Source organism: Eptesicus fuscus, chromosome 11 (genome assembly GCF_027574615.1).
Source record: "Eptesicus fuscus isolate TK198812 chromosome 11, DD_ASM_mEF_20220401, whole genome shotgun sequence".
In the NCBI taxonomy this organism is placed as follows: domain Eukaryota; kingdom Metazoa; phylum Chordata; class Mammalia; order Chiroptera; family Vespertilionidae; genus Eptesicus; species Eptesicus fuscus.
The window spans coordinates 759640-777449 of record NC_072483.1 but is presented as its reverse complement, the minus strand read 5'-3'; the positions used below and the strand labels follow the sequence as shown (position 1 = coordinate 777449).

General features: G+C 44.3%; 1 protein-coding gene and 1 pseudogene across 5 annotated transcripts in view; one reads left to right on the top strand and one right to left on the bottom strand.

Annotated features, from left to right (window-relative positions):
• WDR33 (WD repeat domain 33) overlaps window positions 1–17810 on the bottom strand; it is a 141716-nt gene that overhangs the window by 106344 nt on the left and 17562 nt on the right. The window lies entirely within an intron of this gene.
• Window positions 11392–11762, top strand: LOC129150751 (60S ribosomal protein L31-like; annotated as a pseudogene).

Below are 17810 nucleotides of genomic sequence, written 5' to 3'. Positions count from 1 at the left end.
AAGGGGCTGCAGGAGATTGGCAGGCTGGCCCCATACCCTATTGGGGTGGGGGGGCTATCAGGGGCGGGGCCGGCCGGGGGCAGCAGCTGCGGGCTAATCAGGGTGGTGGGGGCCATCAGGGGCAGGGCTAACGGGGGAAAGAGGGTGGGTATTTGGCCAGCCGGCCCTGCCCTTGATTGGGTTGGGAGAGTCCGGTAGTGGGCAGTGTTTATTAAAGGGTATTTTTGAGAATCATAACTGGGAAGAATGGGAAAAGAGCAGGTTTGAGCAGAGGACTAAGTAAAGCTGGCAATGCTGGCCAGGGATAACAACACAGAGAGCTCTAGGGTCAATGCGGGGGGGGGGGAAGGAGACATATGTACCTGATCAGGCAGTTCACTGGCCACAGTGGGCGTCATAGCAACCGGTCGTTATGGTTGTTACAGCGTTATGGTCGCTGGCTTTTTATATATACACTGAGTGGCAAGATTACTATGATCTCTGAATGCGTAATCTGGCCACTCGTGTGTGTGTGTGTATGTGTGTGTGTGTGTGTGTGTGTGTATGTGTGTGTGTGTGTGTACTAGAAGCCCGATGCACGAAGATTGGTGCTAGAATGGGCTTTCCTTTCCCTGGCTGCCAGCACCGCCTTTCCACTCCGGCCCAGCCCCTTTCCTCTCCGGCCCCGCCTTCCCACACTGCCCAGAGGCCCTGAGAGAATAAAATAGACAGTAGCCATTTAAATAAGTGGATTTTAAAAGTTCACATGATCTTTTAAAAGTTCACACTGCCTTTCCACTCTGGTCTACCCACCGGTCTCTCAGGGCCTCTGGGCAGCGTGGGAAGGCGGGGCCGGAGAGGAAAGGGGCGGGGCCGGAGTGGAAAGGCGGTGCTGGCAGCCAGGGAAAGGAAAGCCCATTCTAACACGAATCTTCGTGCATCGGGCTTCTAGTACACACACACACACACACACACACACACACACACACACATGCAAGCATCCTGCCCATCGTCACTCAGCACGTGTATGCAAATTAACCGCCATCTTTGTTGGGCTAATTTGCATATCACTCCTGATTGGCTGGTGGCATAGTGGAGGTATGGTCAATTTACATGTTTGTCTATTATTAGGTAAGATTAGAGGCCCAGTGCATGAATTCAGAGACCCACCCCCCAGGCTGGTGGGGTCCGACCAGCCTGGCCAGGGGGAGGGGACATGGGCGGTTGGCCGGCCTGCCTGCTGGTCGAACTCCTGGTCGAGGGGACAATTTGCATATTAGCCTTTTATTTGCACCATCTTTCCACTCCAGTCCAGCCCCTTTCCTCTCCGGCCCCGCCTTCCCACGCTGCCCAGAGGCCCTGAGAGACCGGTGGGTAGACCAGAGTGGAAAGGCAGTGTGAACTTTTAAAAGATCATGTGAACTTTTATTATATAGGATATACACTAAGTGGCCAGATTATTATGAGTTCAGAGATCATAATAATCTGGCCACTCAGTGTACAGACTAGAGGCCCAATGCATGAAATTCGTGCATGGAGGGGGGGTTCCCTCAGCCCGGCCTGCACCCTCTCCAATCCAGGACCCCTCGGGGGATGTTCTACTGCCGGTATAGGCCTGATCCCACAGGCCTAAACCAGCAGCCGGGACATCCCTCTCGCAATCCGGAACTGCTGGCTCCTAACCACTCGCATGCCTGCCTGCATCACCCCTAACCACCTCTGCCTGCCGGCTTGATCACCCCTAACCGCTCTCCCCTGCCAGCCTGATTGCTCCCTAACTCCACTCCCCTGCCACCCAATCACCTCTAACTGCCCTCCCCTGCTGACCTGATCGCCCTCCCCTGCTGGCCTGATCGCCCCTAACCGCCTCTGCCTTGGCCCCCGCCACGCCACCGTGGCTTTGTCTGGAAGGATGTCCAGAAGATGCCCGGTCAAATTAGCATATTATCCTTTTATTAGTATAGATATACATACCATCGAATTCAGAAAAAATCAGAGAATCATCCTTCATAAAAACAATTACTGTGATTTCTACTCACTGCGGTATTCACTTGAGCTACTCTAACATAACACTACAATTTAAACTAGAAGTCAGACTTGTCACTATAGCATATTCATCTCATATCTGGGAAATCATAAAAAATGCAATTCATTTCAAGAATTAAATCAGTGAGCACTAAAGTACTTAACAAATACGAAAGAGACAGATACAGACACAGACACACACACAGTCTGCTCTCAAGAGACTAACAATGTTTTCAGGGGGGGAAAAAAAGATAAAAAAGAAAGCAGTATGAGAAACTACTACTGAGAGTCTACTATGCCTGTCTGCCAAGAACTCTTATAGGCACAGGGATACAGTATGGCTTACAGCATAATTCAGCCTTAAGTTGGAGCAGGATAGGGAAAGGGGGGAGGAAAAGACACCATTAGAAAAGAAACAAAATACATGACACTCTCATTTACTCAGCATACCATGGCCAGCATAATCTTTCCCCAAATCAAACAATCCAAAATAACCTTCCCCAACCAAACATTTCTGACTCTATTAACCATCACAGCTGATCTCCAACTAAAACACAGATATGCCCGGCCAGCGTAGCTCAGTGGTTGAGCATCGACCTTTGAGCCAGGAGGTCACGGTTCGATTCCCTGCCAGGCCACAGGCCCAGGTTTCAGGCTCAATCCCCAGTGTGGAGAGTGCAGGAGGCAGCCGATCAATGATTCTCTCTCATTATTGATGTTTCTATCTCTCTCCCTCTCCCTTCCTCTCTGAAATCAATAAAAATATTTTAAATAAAAAGATAATAATAAAACACAAATGAAAGATATGCTATGTAATAAAAGCCAATATGAAAATTGTCCCCTCAGGCAGTCGTTCAACCACTCGCTATGACATGTGCTGACCACCATGGGGCTGCACGGAACATGGCAGGTGTTGGAGATGCAGCGCTGGCAGACCCGATGAGAGCGGGACAACAGTGGGATGGTGGAGCAGGTGAGTGGGTGGCACCAGGCCAAGACGGGTGGAAGCGGGGGCTCAATCGCCCTGCAGACGGTGACCAGCGGCAGCAGCAGGAGGTGGGGCCCCCGCCCAGCTCCCAGGCGCTGAGGGAGCCAGGCAGGGGGCTCAGCCTTGATCGATCACCCCACAGGCGGGATGGTGGAGCAGGTGAGGGGGCGGCACCAGGCCAAGGCGGGTTGCTAGGCGGGGCTGCATGCCTGCAAGGCAGGAGGCGCGACTGGGGCTACAAGGCTGGGGGCACAACCTGGGGCCTGATCTCCGCAGGCCACCCCAAGGGACCCCACCCATGCACGAATTTGTGCACCGGGCCTCTAGTATTTTTATAGGAAATTACCTTGCTAAAACTTAACTAATTCTACAAATTTGATCCAAAATGAACTCAGTGGAAAGCACCAAATACTTCACATAATTAAATAAAAAGCTCTCACTGGATTCAAGCAGGGTAGAAATGAAGCTCTACATCAAAACAATCCTATGGCCTGGAGGGTCATGAATGGACCTGTGGTAGTTTTCTTCAAACAAGAAGTCACGCCCTACTGGTGGTTCCTGAAATCAATGTGGCTGACAACCAGCATTACTTTAATAATTATAAAAATAACAAAAAACAGAATACATAAGATTAAACTGCACAGTTTAAAGGAAAGAAATGCTTTTGTGAAACTTGTTTCAGCTGTACATGTGTGTACACTGGGTCACAATATAAAAAGGCATTTTCTTCCTCTTAATCTGTCAAAAGTGAAAACAAATGGCTTAATGTTAACAAACCATTAAGTGAAAACCCGGGTTTCTTATCCATGCACCTTCCACTTATGATCACTTAATTCCTGCTGCGACTGTGTATCTATAGCCAAAGAAGTCCACATATAGCATCTGTCCAGTGTGGGTATTGTGCCTGGCTACCCTCGCTATGGCACCAGAGTCGAGTCCCATTATCAAATCCAACAATTCTTTTTTTTTTTATAATATATTTTATTGATTTTTTACAGAGAGGAAGAGAGAGGGATAGACAGTTAGAAACATCAATGAGAGAGAAACATCGATCAGCTGCCTCCTGCACACCCCCTACTGGGGATGTGCCCGCAACCAAGGTACATGCCCTTGACCGGAATCGAACCTGGGACCCTTGAGTTCACAGGCCGACGCTCTATCCACTGAGCCAAACCGGTTTTGGCAAACCCAACAATTCTTACCATGTCAACCATGAATCAGGTCTTCTGATGAGCAAAACAAAGCTTGTTTTCCCAAAATGAGATCAAAGAATTCTAACCAGAAGCAAATTATGGATGCATTAAAATAGCTAGGATAGCAAGTACAATTACTGTAGGGCTTTTAAAAATAATAAAGGTTTTCAGATCCCCACTCTCATTAACAAAATCCTGGTGCCCAAAGTCAGAACTTTAGCCTGGGAACCTCTATTTTAGATTATGTATCTCCAGACCAGTAGAACCTGGGATGGACAGTCTACTTATCTGAACTTTGAAGGGATTTATGTGAGTGTTAAACAAGGCCAGTAACAAAACGAGCAGCATGTCCTCTTCTTCACTGTCCAATCCTATCTAATAAAAGGGTAATATGCAAATTAACCATCACTCCATCACAAAGCTGGCGGCACCCAGTCCTCTCACCCCGCTGGAGTCCCCTAGTCCAGGGGGGACAGCCGCGTGAGCGGCCTGGCGGAATGCTTGCTTCATCGCCACGGCGACGAGGCAATCGTTCCGTGCCCAGTGTGGATGGGCCTCTGGGCCGTGGAGAGCCACTGGGCAGTGGGCGCCGAGCGGCCAGGCCCTGCAGAGAGCTACTGGCGCACGGACTCATGCGCAGGGATACCAGTCTACATTATAAAAAGCCAGTGACCGTAACGCCGTAACCACCAAACAACCAGTCACCAGGAGGTACACGGAACCCCTCTTGGTCCCTCCCCGCCGGCCCGCAAGCCGCTCATGGCGGCAGAGCGGGGCTCACTGCTCGCGCGGCACAGTGAGGGTTGTGCAAAAGGGCTCATGAAGTGAGGTGGGGCTCGCGGCTCACATGGTGGCTTGCACTGGGCTCACGCCGCGCAGTGGGGCTTGCGCGGAGGGGCTCACGCGGCGCAGAGGGGCTCACGCGGCGAGGTGGGGCTCACGCCGCGCAGTGGGGCTTGCGCGGAGGGGCTCACGCCGCGCAGTGGGGCTTGCGAGAGGGGCTCACGTGGCGAGGTGGGGCTCACGCCGCGCAGTGGGGCTTGCGCGGAGGGGCCCATGCGGCGAGGTGGGGCTCGCGGCTCGCACGGTGGCTTGCGGCTGCGATCTGCTCACACACAGTTTCATGAGCACTGAGCCTCTAGTCCAGTGTTGGTGTGCCAAACTTCACCAAAAGACTGAGCATAACTCGGGTAGTGTGTCACTTTGAGGAAAAAACACCATTTCGCGATATTTACAGTTTAAATAACATAAATGTGTAATTGTTATATATAATTGTATTTAATAAACCTCAGCAGCCACGTGTCATCAGAAATGGCTACGCGTGTCAGTGCTGACACGTGTGTCATAGGTTCGCCATCACTGCTCTAGTCTTTAGTAAATGTGAACCCTGAACAAATCAGGAGAAATTATATTGAAACCATTTAATCTTTTAAAAGAATAAAATAGACAGTAGCCATTTAAATAAGTGGATTTTAAAAGTCCACGTGATCTTGCCCTGGCCAGGTGGCTCATTTGGTTAGAGCATCGTCCCGATACACAAGGGCTGCAGGTTTGACACCTGGTTGGGCCACATACAAGAATCAACCAATGAAACAACAAATTGATGTTTCTCTCTCTCCCTTCCTCTCTCTCTTGAAAATCATTCAATAAAAATAAAAAGTTCACATGATCTTGACTGTTCAGATGACACACAAACCTATCCAGAAGGTTATGTTACCACATGCTTTCATTTAAATGACATTGCTGAAATAAAATGACAGTGATGGAGATTAGTGATTGCCAGGGGTTAGGGATAGGTGTGGTTATAAAAAAGAAACCCTTATAGAGATGAACTGTTAAATATCTTGACTATGGTGGTGGATACGCAAATATACACATACAATGAAACTGCAGAGAAACACACACACATACACACACACACACACACACACACACACACACAATTGAAGTAAAACTCAGGTAATCTTAAATAATATCAGATTATATCAGTGTCAATACTCAATCCTATTTAATAATAGAGTAACATGTAAATTACCATCACTCCGCTACGCCCACGATTGGGCGGCGGGAGGCTGGGGGGCGGGACTCGGGGTGGCCTATCCGGCCATTGAGAGGCACGGATCCGCTGCCACTGAGGGGGGCTACCCTGCTGTTGAGAGGCGCAGGGGGCGGGACTGATCCGAGGCCGCTGAGGGGGCCTGCCGCGGACACCCAGCTGTGCCTCTCAACGTCAGAGTAGCCAGGTGTCCGCGACAGCCCCCCTCAGCAGCCGTTGAGAAGCGCAGGGGGCGGGAGTCCCGCCCTCTGCATCTCTCAACAGCAGGATAGCCCCCCTCAGTGGCCGCGGACCATCAAAAGTGGGGTGCTGGGTGCCTGTCTGCTCTGGCACCAGGCCTTTCAGAAGCCTCCACCGCGCCCGAGGCTTCTGAAAGGCCTGGTGCACCAGCGGACAGGCACCCAGCTCCACCGCGAAAAGCGAAAGCGTGTAGGGGACCCTACACGTGCATGATTCAATCATGCACTGGGCCTCTAGTTTAAAATAATATTGTGTTTTGAATGTTGTTACCATTGGAAGAAACTAGGCAAGTTATTCAGGATCCCTCTGAATTATTTTTTGCAAATTTAACATAGAATTATCTCGATAAAAAAAATCAATTTTAAAATGTTAACATGAGCAATTCACAAGTTGGTAAGAACAAACAGCCCATGCTGAGAGCACACATACTGGTATGGAATAGTCAACTTAAAGGCAAGCATTTTAAGACTGCTACCATAAATTGATGACTAAACTTGACATTAAAATTCAATTTTAATTAACTCTGGATGTATAAGTTTTCCAACTTTTACAGCTTTTAGCCACAGACTTAGCTGTGTAATTCTTCATAACTTATAGTAAGCAGTTTCCATTGTATATTTAGCCATAAAGTTACTTAAACTTTTCAGTAGATAAAAAATGTAATGCACTAGACCAATTTAATGTACCTTTTCTTGATACCTTACTGGGCTTTTTACATTTAGTTTTCTGCACCAAATCAAAAGATGACTTTTAATATATAGTGCATATATGACCACAAATCTGGCTGTCTACTTAATTAGAAAGTAACAACTCAGTATCTCAAAATGTGCTTCAGGGGTAAAGAAACCTGTACCATCAATTGTTCTCAAAGGAGAAAAAAATCAGCAAGTTATTGGGTGTGCATAGAAAAGAGGGTTTCCCCCTTTTCCCCTTGTGCTTTAATACATTAAGTTATCAACTATTTAAACCAATAAAAGACAAAATAATTCTCATTGGATTACTGAATTCACCTTTACAAAAGTAAACAAAAACTATGTCCCATTTTCTAGATAAGGTAAGTAAACATAAAGTGACACCCCTAACCCCAAAACTGGAATAACAAATTCAAAGTTTCAAGTATTCGCTGAAACCCAGAGTTCCCAAAGCCAGACTTGAAAGTTCTCATTTTCATTCTGATTTAATGGTATGGGAAATAAACTGGGCAGTAGAGATTTCTAAAAGCTCCCAGGTAATACTGAAGTGTGGCAAAATTTGGGAACCACTGGACTTACTTGTGAAAATTTCCTTATACCAACAAGTTCTTAATCTTTTTATTTTAGGACCTCTTTACTCTTAAAAATTGAGAACTCCCCCAAATTTGTTTATTGTGGTATTTCCATCTATAGATAGTTGTCATGTTAGAAATTAAAACAGAAAAACACAAATTCATTTTAAAATGATAAACTCATCACTTCCCCTAAGCAACCTGAGGTGACCTCTGAAAATGGTTCGCTATTCACTTGACCCAGAAACCCCCACAAAATCATGAAAATCAAGATCCAACTTTAAGAACACTTGTGACATTAACCCGAGCCACCGAGGGATGCAAAACCACCAAGTACCTGAAGGATATGACTTCACAGAAGCAATGTGTACAATTTTATTCTGTCATTATGATGGTGGAGTTGGTAGGCCAAACTGGGGCGAGACCAGGGGTGGGGAACCTTTTCTCTGCCAAGGGCCATGTGGATATTTATAACATCATTTGGGGGCCATACAAAATTATCATCTTAAAAATTAGCCTGCTATATCTGGTCAAACATTAACTCACCCCAATGCCTTGGCAGGGCCAGACCAAATGATTTCACCAGCCTTATATTGCCCAAGGACCAGAGGTTCCCTACCCCTGGGCTACACAATGGGTTAGTGGTCCAAAAAGAGTGAATTTTTGCTGAATATGCCTAAAAATGCAGAGTAACGCTGAACTTAAGGGTTTGAATGTAGATTCTCTAGTCACTGAGCACATCCAGGTGAACAATGCCCCCAAGATATGGGGTAGAACTTCCAGAGCTCATGGGTAGATGAGCCCACACATGAGCTCCCTGCCTACTGAGAAAGAGCAGATGGTGCATGAACCAGAAGAGGAGGTTGCACAGAAGAAAAAGATATGCCAGAAGAAATGAAGAAACAAAACTAATGGCCCAGGAGTAAACTTAACATGCTAATCAAAGTTTTGAAAAAATGATAAACTCATTATAATAACTATCTCTCCACCCCCCCCCCAAGAACTAGTGAGAATGGCTTTTTTAAATATTTTTATAAATCTCTTTAGTGTCTAGCTTAATTGAAAACAGATGGATTCTCATGTCTGCTTCTGCATTCAATCTGTTACACTGTTATTTGGGATGAAGTATATGAAAAACATCTGGACCCACACAAATAAATATTTGGAAAAGGAGTATTTTAATAGCCTTCTCAGATAATGTGGATACTTTTTGATATTCCAACAAAATTTGACAAGTGGTAGCTTGATAAACATTAAGTGTAACGTGACCTCTGAAATCACACCAAGAAGCTGTTTGAACTCTGTCACATTTAAAGGCACTGGTCCATTTGGCACTTTGGAACGTTTATGGACCATGTGGAAAGCACTGGTTCCACAGAATTACACATACCTGTCCATTACTTATAAAACATAAAATAATCATTTTTATTAAAATCATCACTGGTCTTGCCGAAACCGGTTTGGCTCAGTGGATAAAGCATTGGCCTGTGGACTCAAGGGTCCCAGGTTCGATTCCGGTCAAGGGCATGTACCTTGGTTGCAGGCACATTCCCAGTAGGGGGTGTGCAAGAGGCAGCTGATCGATGTTTCTCTCTCATCGATGTTTCTGACACTCTATCCCTTTCCCTTCCTCTCTGTAAAAAATCAATAAAGAAATATTTTAAAAAATCATCACTGGTCTTATCATAAAAACTATTAATTATTAGGAAATTCAATCTCACATGGCAATCCAAAACTCCAATCTTTCTTTGAAAACTTAATTGTTTTTATCACTGGCAACAAATACAATGGTTTTCCTTGAAGCAAGAGTTGAGTTTCATTGAGGCTACACTGATCTTCCAAAAAACTGCCATATATTCAAGTTTGAATGCACAGCTTGTCATTCTTTACTTTTAAATTTAATAGTTTTTATACAGATTTTATTTGTTAAAGCAGTTTTATGTCCACAACAAGTGATAAAGATACACACAACATCCAGTATCAGCGTGGTACATTTGTTTCTGTGTGCGTGTTTTATGGTATGCTTGTTAAAATCAGTGTACCGACATTGATGCCTCATTACCTGGCATCACCCAAAGTCCATGGTTTACATGAGGGTTCCCTCTTGATACTGGGTTTGACAAAACCTAATGGGTTTTTGAGAAATGGGCTTCTTTCACTTAGTCATATGTGTATAAGGTCCCTTCGTCTTTTTTTTTTTTATTCAATAGCTCATTTCTTTTTAGCACTAAATATGATTCCATTGTCTTGATGTACCAATTTGTTTATCCATTTACCTACAGGTCATCTTGATTGCTTCTAAGTTTTGGCAATTATGAATAAAGCCCTATAACATTCATGTGCATGTTTTTGTATGGATATATTTTCACTTTATTTGGGTAAATACCAAGAAGCCTAATTGCTGGATCCTCTGGTAAAAGCATGCTTTTTAGTTTTGTAGGAAACTGACAAACTGCCCATAGTAGCAGCACAATTCTGCATTCTCACCAGAAACGAATGAGAATTCTTGTTGTTCCACATCCTCACCAGCATTCGGTGTTGTCAGTGTTTGGATTGTAGACACCCTAATAGGTGTGTAGTAAGTAGTATGTGATTTGAGCATCTTTTTGTATGCTTATCTGACATATGTATGTCTTCTCTGGCAATGTGTCTGTTCAGATCTTATATTCATTTTTTAATCAAGTTTTTCATTTTCTTATTGTTGAACTTTTTAAGAGTTCTTTATATATTTTGGATAACAGTCCTGTATCCTCTACAAAAATGTTTTTCCAGTCTATGGCCTATCATCTCATACTCTTATTTTAAAGTTTCATGCAATGAAATGGTGTACATTTCTAAGTTTTTACGAATGCATAGGATTATGAAACAAGCACAATCAAGATACAGCCCAATTCCATCGCCCCCACATATACCTTCGTACTGACACTGTCAGCAATCTCCTACCACTACTCCTAGCCCTGCAACTACCGATCTTCAAACTGACATCAACAATAAATTTTAGGTGTCAGATCAGAGTCTTAGAAATATGGTTATAGGTTTTAACTAAATGTTTTGATTGCTTTGGTTGTCAGGTAGCTTAGTCAAAGATTAAGAAAGCGTGTTAGTCATGCTCTACAACCCTGCTTGTAAAGTTCCAAGAGAAATGGTTGAAAGTACACTTTGCACTCAGCCAGTGTGGTTCAGTGGTTGAGCATCAACCCATGAACAAAGAGGTCACCAGTTCCAATGCTGATCATAGCACATGCCCGGGTTTTGGGTTTTATCCCCAGTAGGGGGTATGCAGGAGGCAGCCAATCAATGATTCTCTCTCATCATCGATGTTTCTATATCTCTATCCCTCTCCCTCTCTCTCTCTAAAAGAGCAATAAAAACACTTTTTTTAAAAAAGAGTCCACAGTGCTTAAAAGAATAGAAAAATGTAGCTAGTTAAGCACAAAAAGATGAGACCTTTGTTCACATACACAAGCAAACTGCTCACTTCCTGCCCAGTACCCCTTGTTCTCACAATTTAGTGTTAAGTTGCTGGTGTGGTCTCTTCGTCAGGCAGGAGGAGATAACTTCAGGGTCCTGAGGAGAATTTGAGTTTGTTTTGCAGAAAGAATAAATGCCTTTAAGAAAGCTGTCACTGTCCAACTTGCCGGGCACGATGGCTCCCACAAAGAAGGGTGGCGAGAATGGCCGCTCCACCGTCAACGAGGTGGTGACCAGGGAGTACACCATCAACATGCATAGGGCATCCACGGTGTGGGTTTCAAGAAGCATGCCCCTCGGGCACTCAAGGAGATCGGAAACTTGCCATGAAGGAGATGGGGACTTCAGACATGCGCATGGACACCAGGCTCAACAAAGCTGTCTGGGCCAAAGGAGTAAGGAATGTCCCATAGCGTATCCAGGTACGTTTGTCCAGAAAAACGTAATGAGAATGAAGACTCACCAAACGAACTGTATACATTGGTCACCTATGTGCCTGTCACCACTTTCAAAAATCTACAGACCATTAATATGAACGAGAACTAATGCTGATGGTCAAATGAAGTTATACAACTGCAAAAAAAGAGAAAGGTGCCACCAGCTGCTGATGTCCAGAAGTCTGGTTGTACAAAATGTTATCTGTGACTAAAGAAACACAGACTTTGCCCCAGTTCACTGAAACTCCTTCTCCCTTGTATCCTAGTCACCTAAAACACTCCCTACTTTTGCTTTTGGAAGAGGATGGATTTGAGAAGTCTCGCTCTTCCAGCTTCTCACTTTGGCCAAATCAAATAAACCTTTCTCTATCTCCAAGCACGGCTGCCTCAGTGTTTGCCTTACTAGTGCATCAGGTACATGAACCTGAATTTGGGGAGGTGGTCCAAATTCAGGTTTCCCATCATTTAAGCTTTTGTCTTTTCCAGAATGTCATATAAACAAAATCGTGCACTGTGTAGCCTCTAGTCTGGCATTTCTCATCCTATATAATAAAGAGCTAATATGCAAATGGAAGTCACACCCTCACACCATAACGGCTCAGACACTCAACACTGGGGAGAGAGGAATGGGGACCGGCCAGGCTGCAACCCCGGACAGGGACAAGCCACCCGCTCTGCGGTCCCAGGTGCCTGAGGTTTCTGCTCAGGCGAAGCCGCCAGCCCATGGTCCCCTGCAGCTGCGGCCAGGTCCTGGGTGCCTGCAGCTGGCCAGAAGGAGGGAATCCTGGGTCCCTGGTGCAGGGTGAGGCAGAGGCAGTTAGGGGCAATCAGGCCAGCAGGGGAACAGTTAGGAGTGATCAGGCAGGCAGAGGTGGTTAAGGGCAATCAGGCAGGCAGGCAGGCAGAGGGGTTAGAGGCAATCAGGCAGACAGGTGAGTTGTTAGGAGCCAGCGGTCCCAGATTGCAAGAGGCAATCAGACATCCCCAAAGGAGTCCCAGACTGGAGAGGGTGCAGGCCAGGCTGAGGGACAACCCCCTCCCATGCACAAATTGTGTGCACCGGGCCTCTAATATCTAACATAATAGTTTTGAGATTCATTAATGTATTGCAATTATCAAAAAAAAATTTTAGCTGAATTATATGGATATGCCACTGTTTGTTTATCCACTCACCAATTCAGGGATATTTAGATTGTTTGCAGTACTTGGCAATTTGAACAAAATTGCTATAAACATTTGTGTGCAGTTCTCATGCAAACGTTGTTTTCCTTTTTCCTGGATAAATATCTAGGATTTAAACTGCTGGATCACACAAGTTTACGATTAACTTTTTTTAATGTTTTTAACTGAATTGGGAGAGAAGCAGGGAAGGGAAAACATTGATATGAGAGATATATCATCGGTTGCCTAAACCTGCAACCCAGATATATGGCCTTGACCAGGGGTGGAACAAGTGACCCTTTTGGTTCTCTGGCGGAAAACACGGGCCAGGGCAATTTACAGTTCACTTTCATGGGAAACTGCCAAACTGCTTCAAAGCGGCTTTACTATTTGGCATTCCACCAGCAACAAATGAAAGTCCCAGTAGCACTACTTTCTCACTAACACTTGGTATTGCCAGCTCGCACAAGCTAACAGATGTTTGTTTTCTTGGTCATTCTAACAGGTGGTTTTAATTTGCATTTCACTAATGATGTAGACCATGTTTTCAAGTGCTTATTTGCTACCAATATATCTTGTCCATCAGAACTTTTGCCTATTTTTTTAATTGTGTTGTTTCCTTGTTTTATGAGTTCTCTCTGTAACTACAAATCCTTTGTCAGATATGTGATTTGCCAATATTTTCTGTCTACCACTTTTCATTCTATTCATAGTATTTTTCAAAGAGCACAAGTTTTTAACTATAATGAAATCTTTACAATTTAATTTGTTTTTAACCTTATTTAAGACAAGGTTACAAAGACTTTCCTGTGTTCTCTTCTGCCAATTTTATTGTTTCACATTTTACATTTAGATCTCTGACCTATTTTGAGTTCATTTCTACATTAGATATTAGGGATAGGTTGAGATTCTCTCCTTTTTACTCGCATAATACCTAATTGTTCTGACACTGTATGCTGAAAATACAGACTATATTTTTCTACTAAGTCACCTTTGTTAAAATCAACTGACTGTATTTTGTCACGGTCTACCTTGGTATCTTGTTTTTTAATGTATTTTTTATTGATTTCAGAGAGGAAGGGAGAGGGAGAGAGCGAGAAACATTAATGATGAGAATCACTGAAAGACTGCCTCCTGCACACCCCACACCGAGGATTGAGCTTACAACCCAGGCATGTGCCCTGACCTGGAATCGAACAGTGACTTCCTGGTTCATAGGTCGATGCTCAACCTCTGAGTGATGCCATCCAGGCTACCTCAGTATCTTGATTACTGTAACTTTATAGAGTGACTTGAAACCAGGAAGATTTCAGACCAGAGTCTCCAATTATGTTGTTCTTTATCAAAAGCACTAGAGGCCCGGAGCACGAAATTCATGCACGGGGCGGGGAGGGTGTGTGTCCCTCAGCCCAGCCTACACCCTCTCCAATCTGGGACAGAAACACAGATGGACAATCTCATTATATTACAACTAGAGGCCCGGTGCACGAAATTCGTGCACAGAGGGGGGGTGTCCAGCCTGCACCCTCTCCAATCTGGGATCCCTCTCACAATCCAGGACTGCTGGCTCCCAACTGCTCGACTGCCTGCCTTCCTGATTGCCCCCAACTGCCCTCCTCTGCCATCCTGGTCACCCCTAACTGCCCTCCCCTGCAGGCTTGATCGCCTTCAACTGCCTCCCTTGCTGGCCATCTTGTGTCCACATGGGGGCAGGATCTTTGACCAGATGGAGGCATCCATATTGTGTGTTGGAGTGATGGTCAATCTGCATATTACTCTTTTATTAGATAGGATAGAGACCTGGTGCATGGGTGGGGGCCAGCTGGTTTGCCCTGAAGGGTGTCCCAGATCAGGGTGGGGGTTCCCTTGGGGAGTGGGGCAGCCTGAGCGAGGGGCCTGTGGTGGTTTGCAGGCCAGCCACGCCCCCTGGCAACCCAAGCAGAGGCCCTGGTATCTGGAATTTATTTACCTTCTACAATTGAAACTCTGTAGCCTGGAGTGGAGCCAAGCCTCCTGCTCGCTCCATGGCCGGCAGCAGTTTCTGTTGGGGTTTGTGTATATCTTCTATAATTGAAACTTTGTAGCCTTACGCGGAGGCCTGGGCTGGCCAGGGTGTGCGGAAAGCAGGGGGAAACCCTAGCCTCCTGCTCTTTCCAGCTCCGTGGCTGCCGCCATTTCTGTTTGGATTTGTTTCCCTTCTATAATTGAAACTTTGTAGCCTTGAGTGGAGGCTTAGGCCTGCAAAGGAACGCGGAAAGCTTGGCTTCCTTTGTTACCAGGGGAACCCAAGCTTCCCTCCTGCTATCTCTGTGGCTGTAGCCATCTTGGTTGGGTTTATTTGCATACTCGTTCTGATTGGCTGGTGCTCGTGGCTGGTGGGTATGGCTTGTGCATGTAGCAGAGTGATGGTTAATTTGCATTTTACTCTTATTAGGTAGAAAGGATTTTAGCAATTTATGTTCCTTTGCCCTTCTATAATTTCAAAAAGCAGCTTATTGTTCATAATCTACAAAAAATAATATTAAAGTTCTGATCTGGGTGTATTAATTTGAAGAGAAATTACGTCTTAATAATACTGAGTTTTCAAAATCACAAGCAGACCTTCTTTAATTTCTTTCATCAGTGTTTTGTAGTGTTCAGCACACAAATCCTATACACATTTTTGTCAGAATGATGTATTTTGGGGGGTACTATGTAAATGGTACCATTTTTTTACTGATTTCCACAATTTTTTTACATTGCCCATATATCCTGCAATCTTGTTAAAACTCACTAAATCTTAAAACATTTTTGTAAATTCTTTGAGGTTTTATGACAAACAATTATGTCATCCACAAGTAGGGGCAATTTTAATTTCCTTTTTTATGTTCTAAAAGCCCTTTTCTTTGTCTTGACATACTGCACGTGGAGGAGAAAGCATTTAGTCCTTCACTACTATGTATAACACTAGCTATAAATATTTGCAGATGCCCTTTATAAAAAAAGAAAAAGAAAATCCCTTCTATTCCTCGTATATAGAATTTTTATCATGAAGTATGAAGAATTTTGTCAAATGCTTATTCTCCACTAAAACAGATGAACATTTGGTTTTTCTTAGTCTATTACTAAATTACTCCAACTGATTTTTAAATGTTGAACAGCCATGCATCCCCAAAATAAATCTCATTTGATCATAATTATCCTTTTATATATTGCTGGATTTTAATTATTAAAATTTTTAAAGATATATTTTTATTGATTTCAGAGAGGGAGAGATAGAAACGTCAATGATGAGAATCATTGACCAGCTATCTCCTGCACTCCCTATATAGGGATTAAGCCTGCAACCAAGACCTCCTGGTTCATAGGTTGACACTCAACCACTAAGCAAGACCAGCCGGGCTGAATTACTAAAATTTTTGCATTTGTGTTCATGAGGGATACTGGTGTAGTCTCTTTATAATATCTTTATCAGGTTTGTATCAAGCCTCATTTGAGTTGGGAGGTACTCCTTCTAATATTTCCTGGAAGAGACAGAATAGACATTGTAAGTAGGGAAAGAACTTTATACACATTCCCATTCCCTCCTTAAATACTTAAAGAACTCGCCTGTGAAACCACTGGGACATAAAGTTTCCTTTGTTGGAATTCAGTTTCATTAAAAAGTATAGGACTGTTTCGGTTATCTATTTCTTTTACTATATTTTTATTGATTTCAGAGAAAAAGGGAGAGGGCGAGAGAGAGAGAGAGAGAGAGAGAGAGAGAGAGAGAGAGAGAGAGAAACATCTATGATGAGAGATAATCATGGATCGACCGCCTCCTGCACACTGCACAATGGGGATCCAGCCCAAAACCCGGGCATGTGCCCTGACTGGGAATCAAACCCGTGACCTCCTCGTTCCTAGGTCAATGCTCAACCCCTGAGCCACACCGGCCGGGCAATTTCTTAAATGAGTTTTGGTAGTTTGATTTGAAAGGAATTGATCAATTCCACTCAACTTGTCAAATAACAATGTTAATGATATTCCCTTACCATTTTAATGTCTCTGAGATCTTTAATGATAGCCCCTCCTTTGTTCCTGATGTTAACTTGGGCCTCTCCCTCTCTAACCTCTCCCTATCTCGATCTCTCTGAACAGTGTATCATAATTTGAAGTAAAAGATGGGTTCCATGGCCCTCGCTGGTTTGGCTCAGTGGATAGAGCGTTAGCCTGAGGACTGAAGGGTCCCAAGTTCATTTCAGGTCAAGGGCACATACCCAGGTTGCAGACTTGATCCCCAATAGAGGGCATGCAGGAGGCAGCTGAGCAATGATTCTCATCATTGATATTTCTTTCTCTCCTCTCTCTCCCTCTCTGAAATCAATAAAAATATATTTTTTTAAAAACACTGTAAAATTTCACCCTCTCACTCAACTTGTTAAACAGAAATCAGAATCCAGTTTCTTAAAAATATATATATTTTTTCCATTCAAGTATACAGTGTATATATATAATCTTTCTAAGGCAATAGTGGTCCTACTCTATTAATGACTAGATAAATTTATAAATGGCAAAAATATAAATTCAGTTGCTTATTCTACGTTGAATTAAGTTTTCAACCAAAATCCTAGGCTACATCAGCCTGCAGACTGAAGGGTCCCGGATTCTATTCCAGTCAAGGGCACATGCCTGGGTTGTGGGCTCGATCCCCATCAGGGGGCATGCAGGAGGCAGCCAAAAAATGATTATCTCTCTCGCCCTGGCCGGTTGGGCTCAGTGGATAGAGCATTGGCCTGCGGACTCAAGGGTCCCAGGTTCGATTCCGGTCAGGGCACATGCCTGGGTTGCGGGCTCCATCACCAGTGGAGGGCATGCAGGAGGCAGCCAATCAATGATTCCCTCTCATCATTGATGTTTCTAGCTCTCTCTTCCTTTCCCTTCCTCTCTGAAATCAATATGTATTTTTTAAATGATTCTCATCATTGATATTTCAATCTCCCTCTCTCTTCCTGTCTAAAATAAAAAAATATTTTTT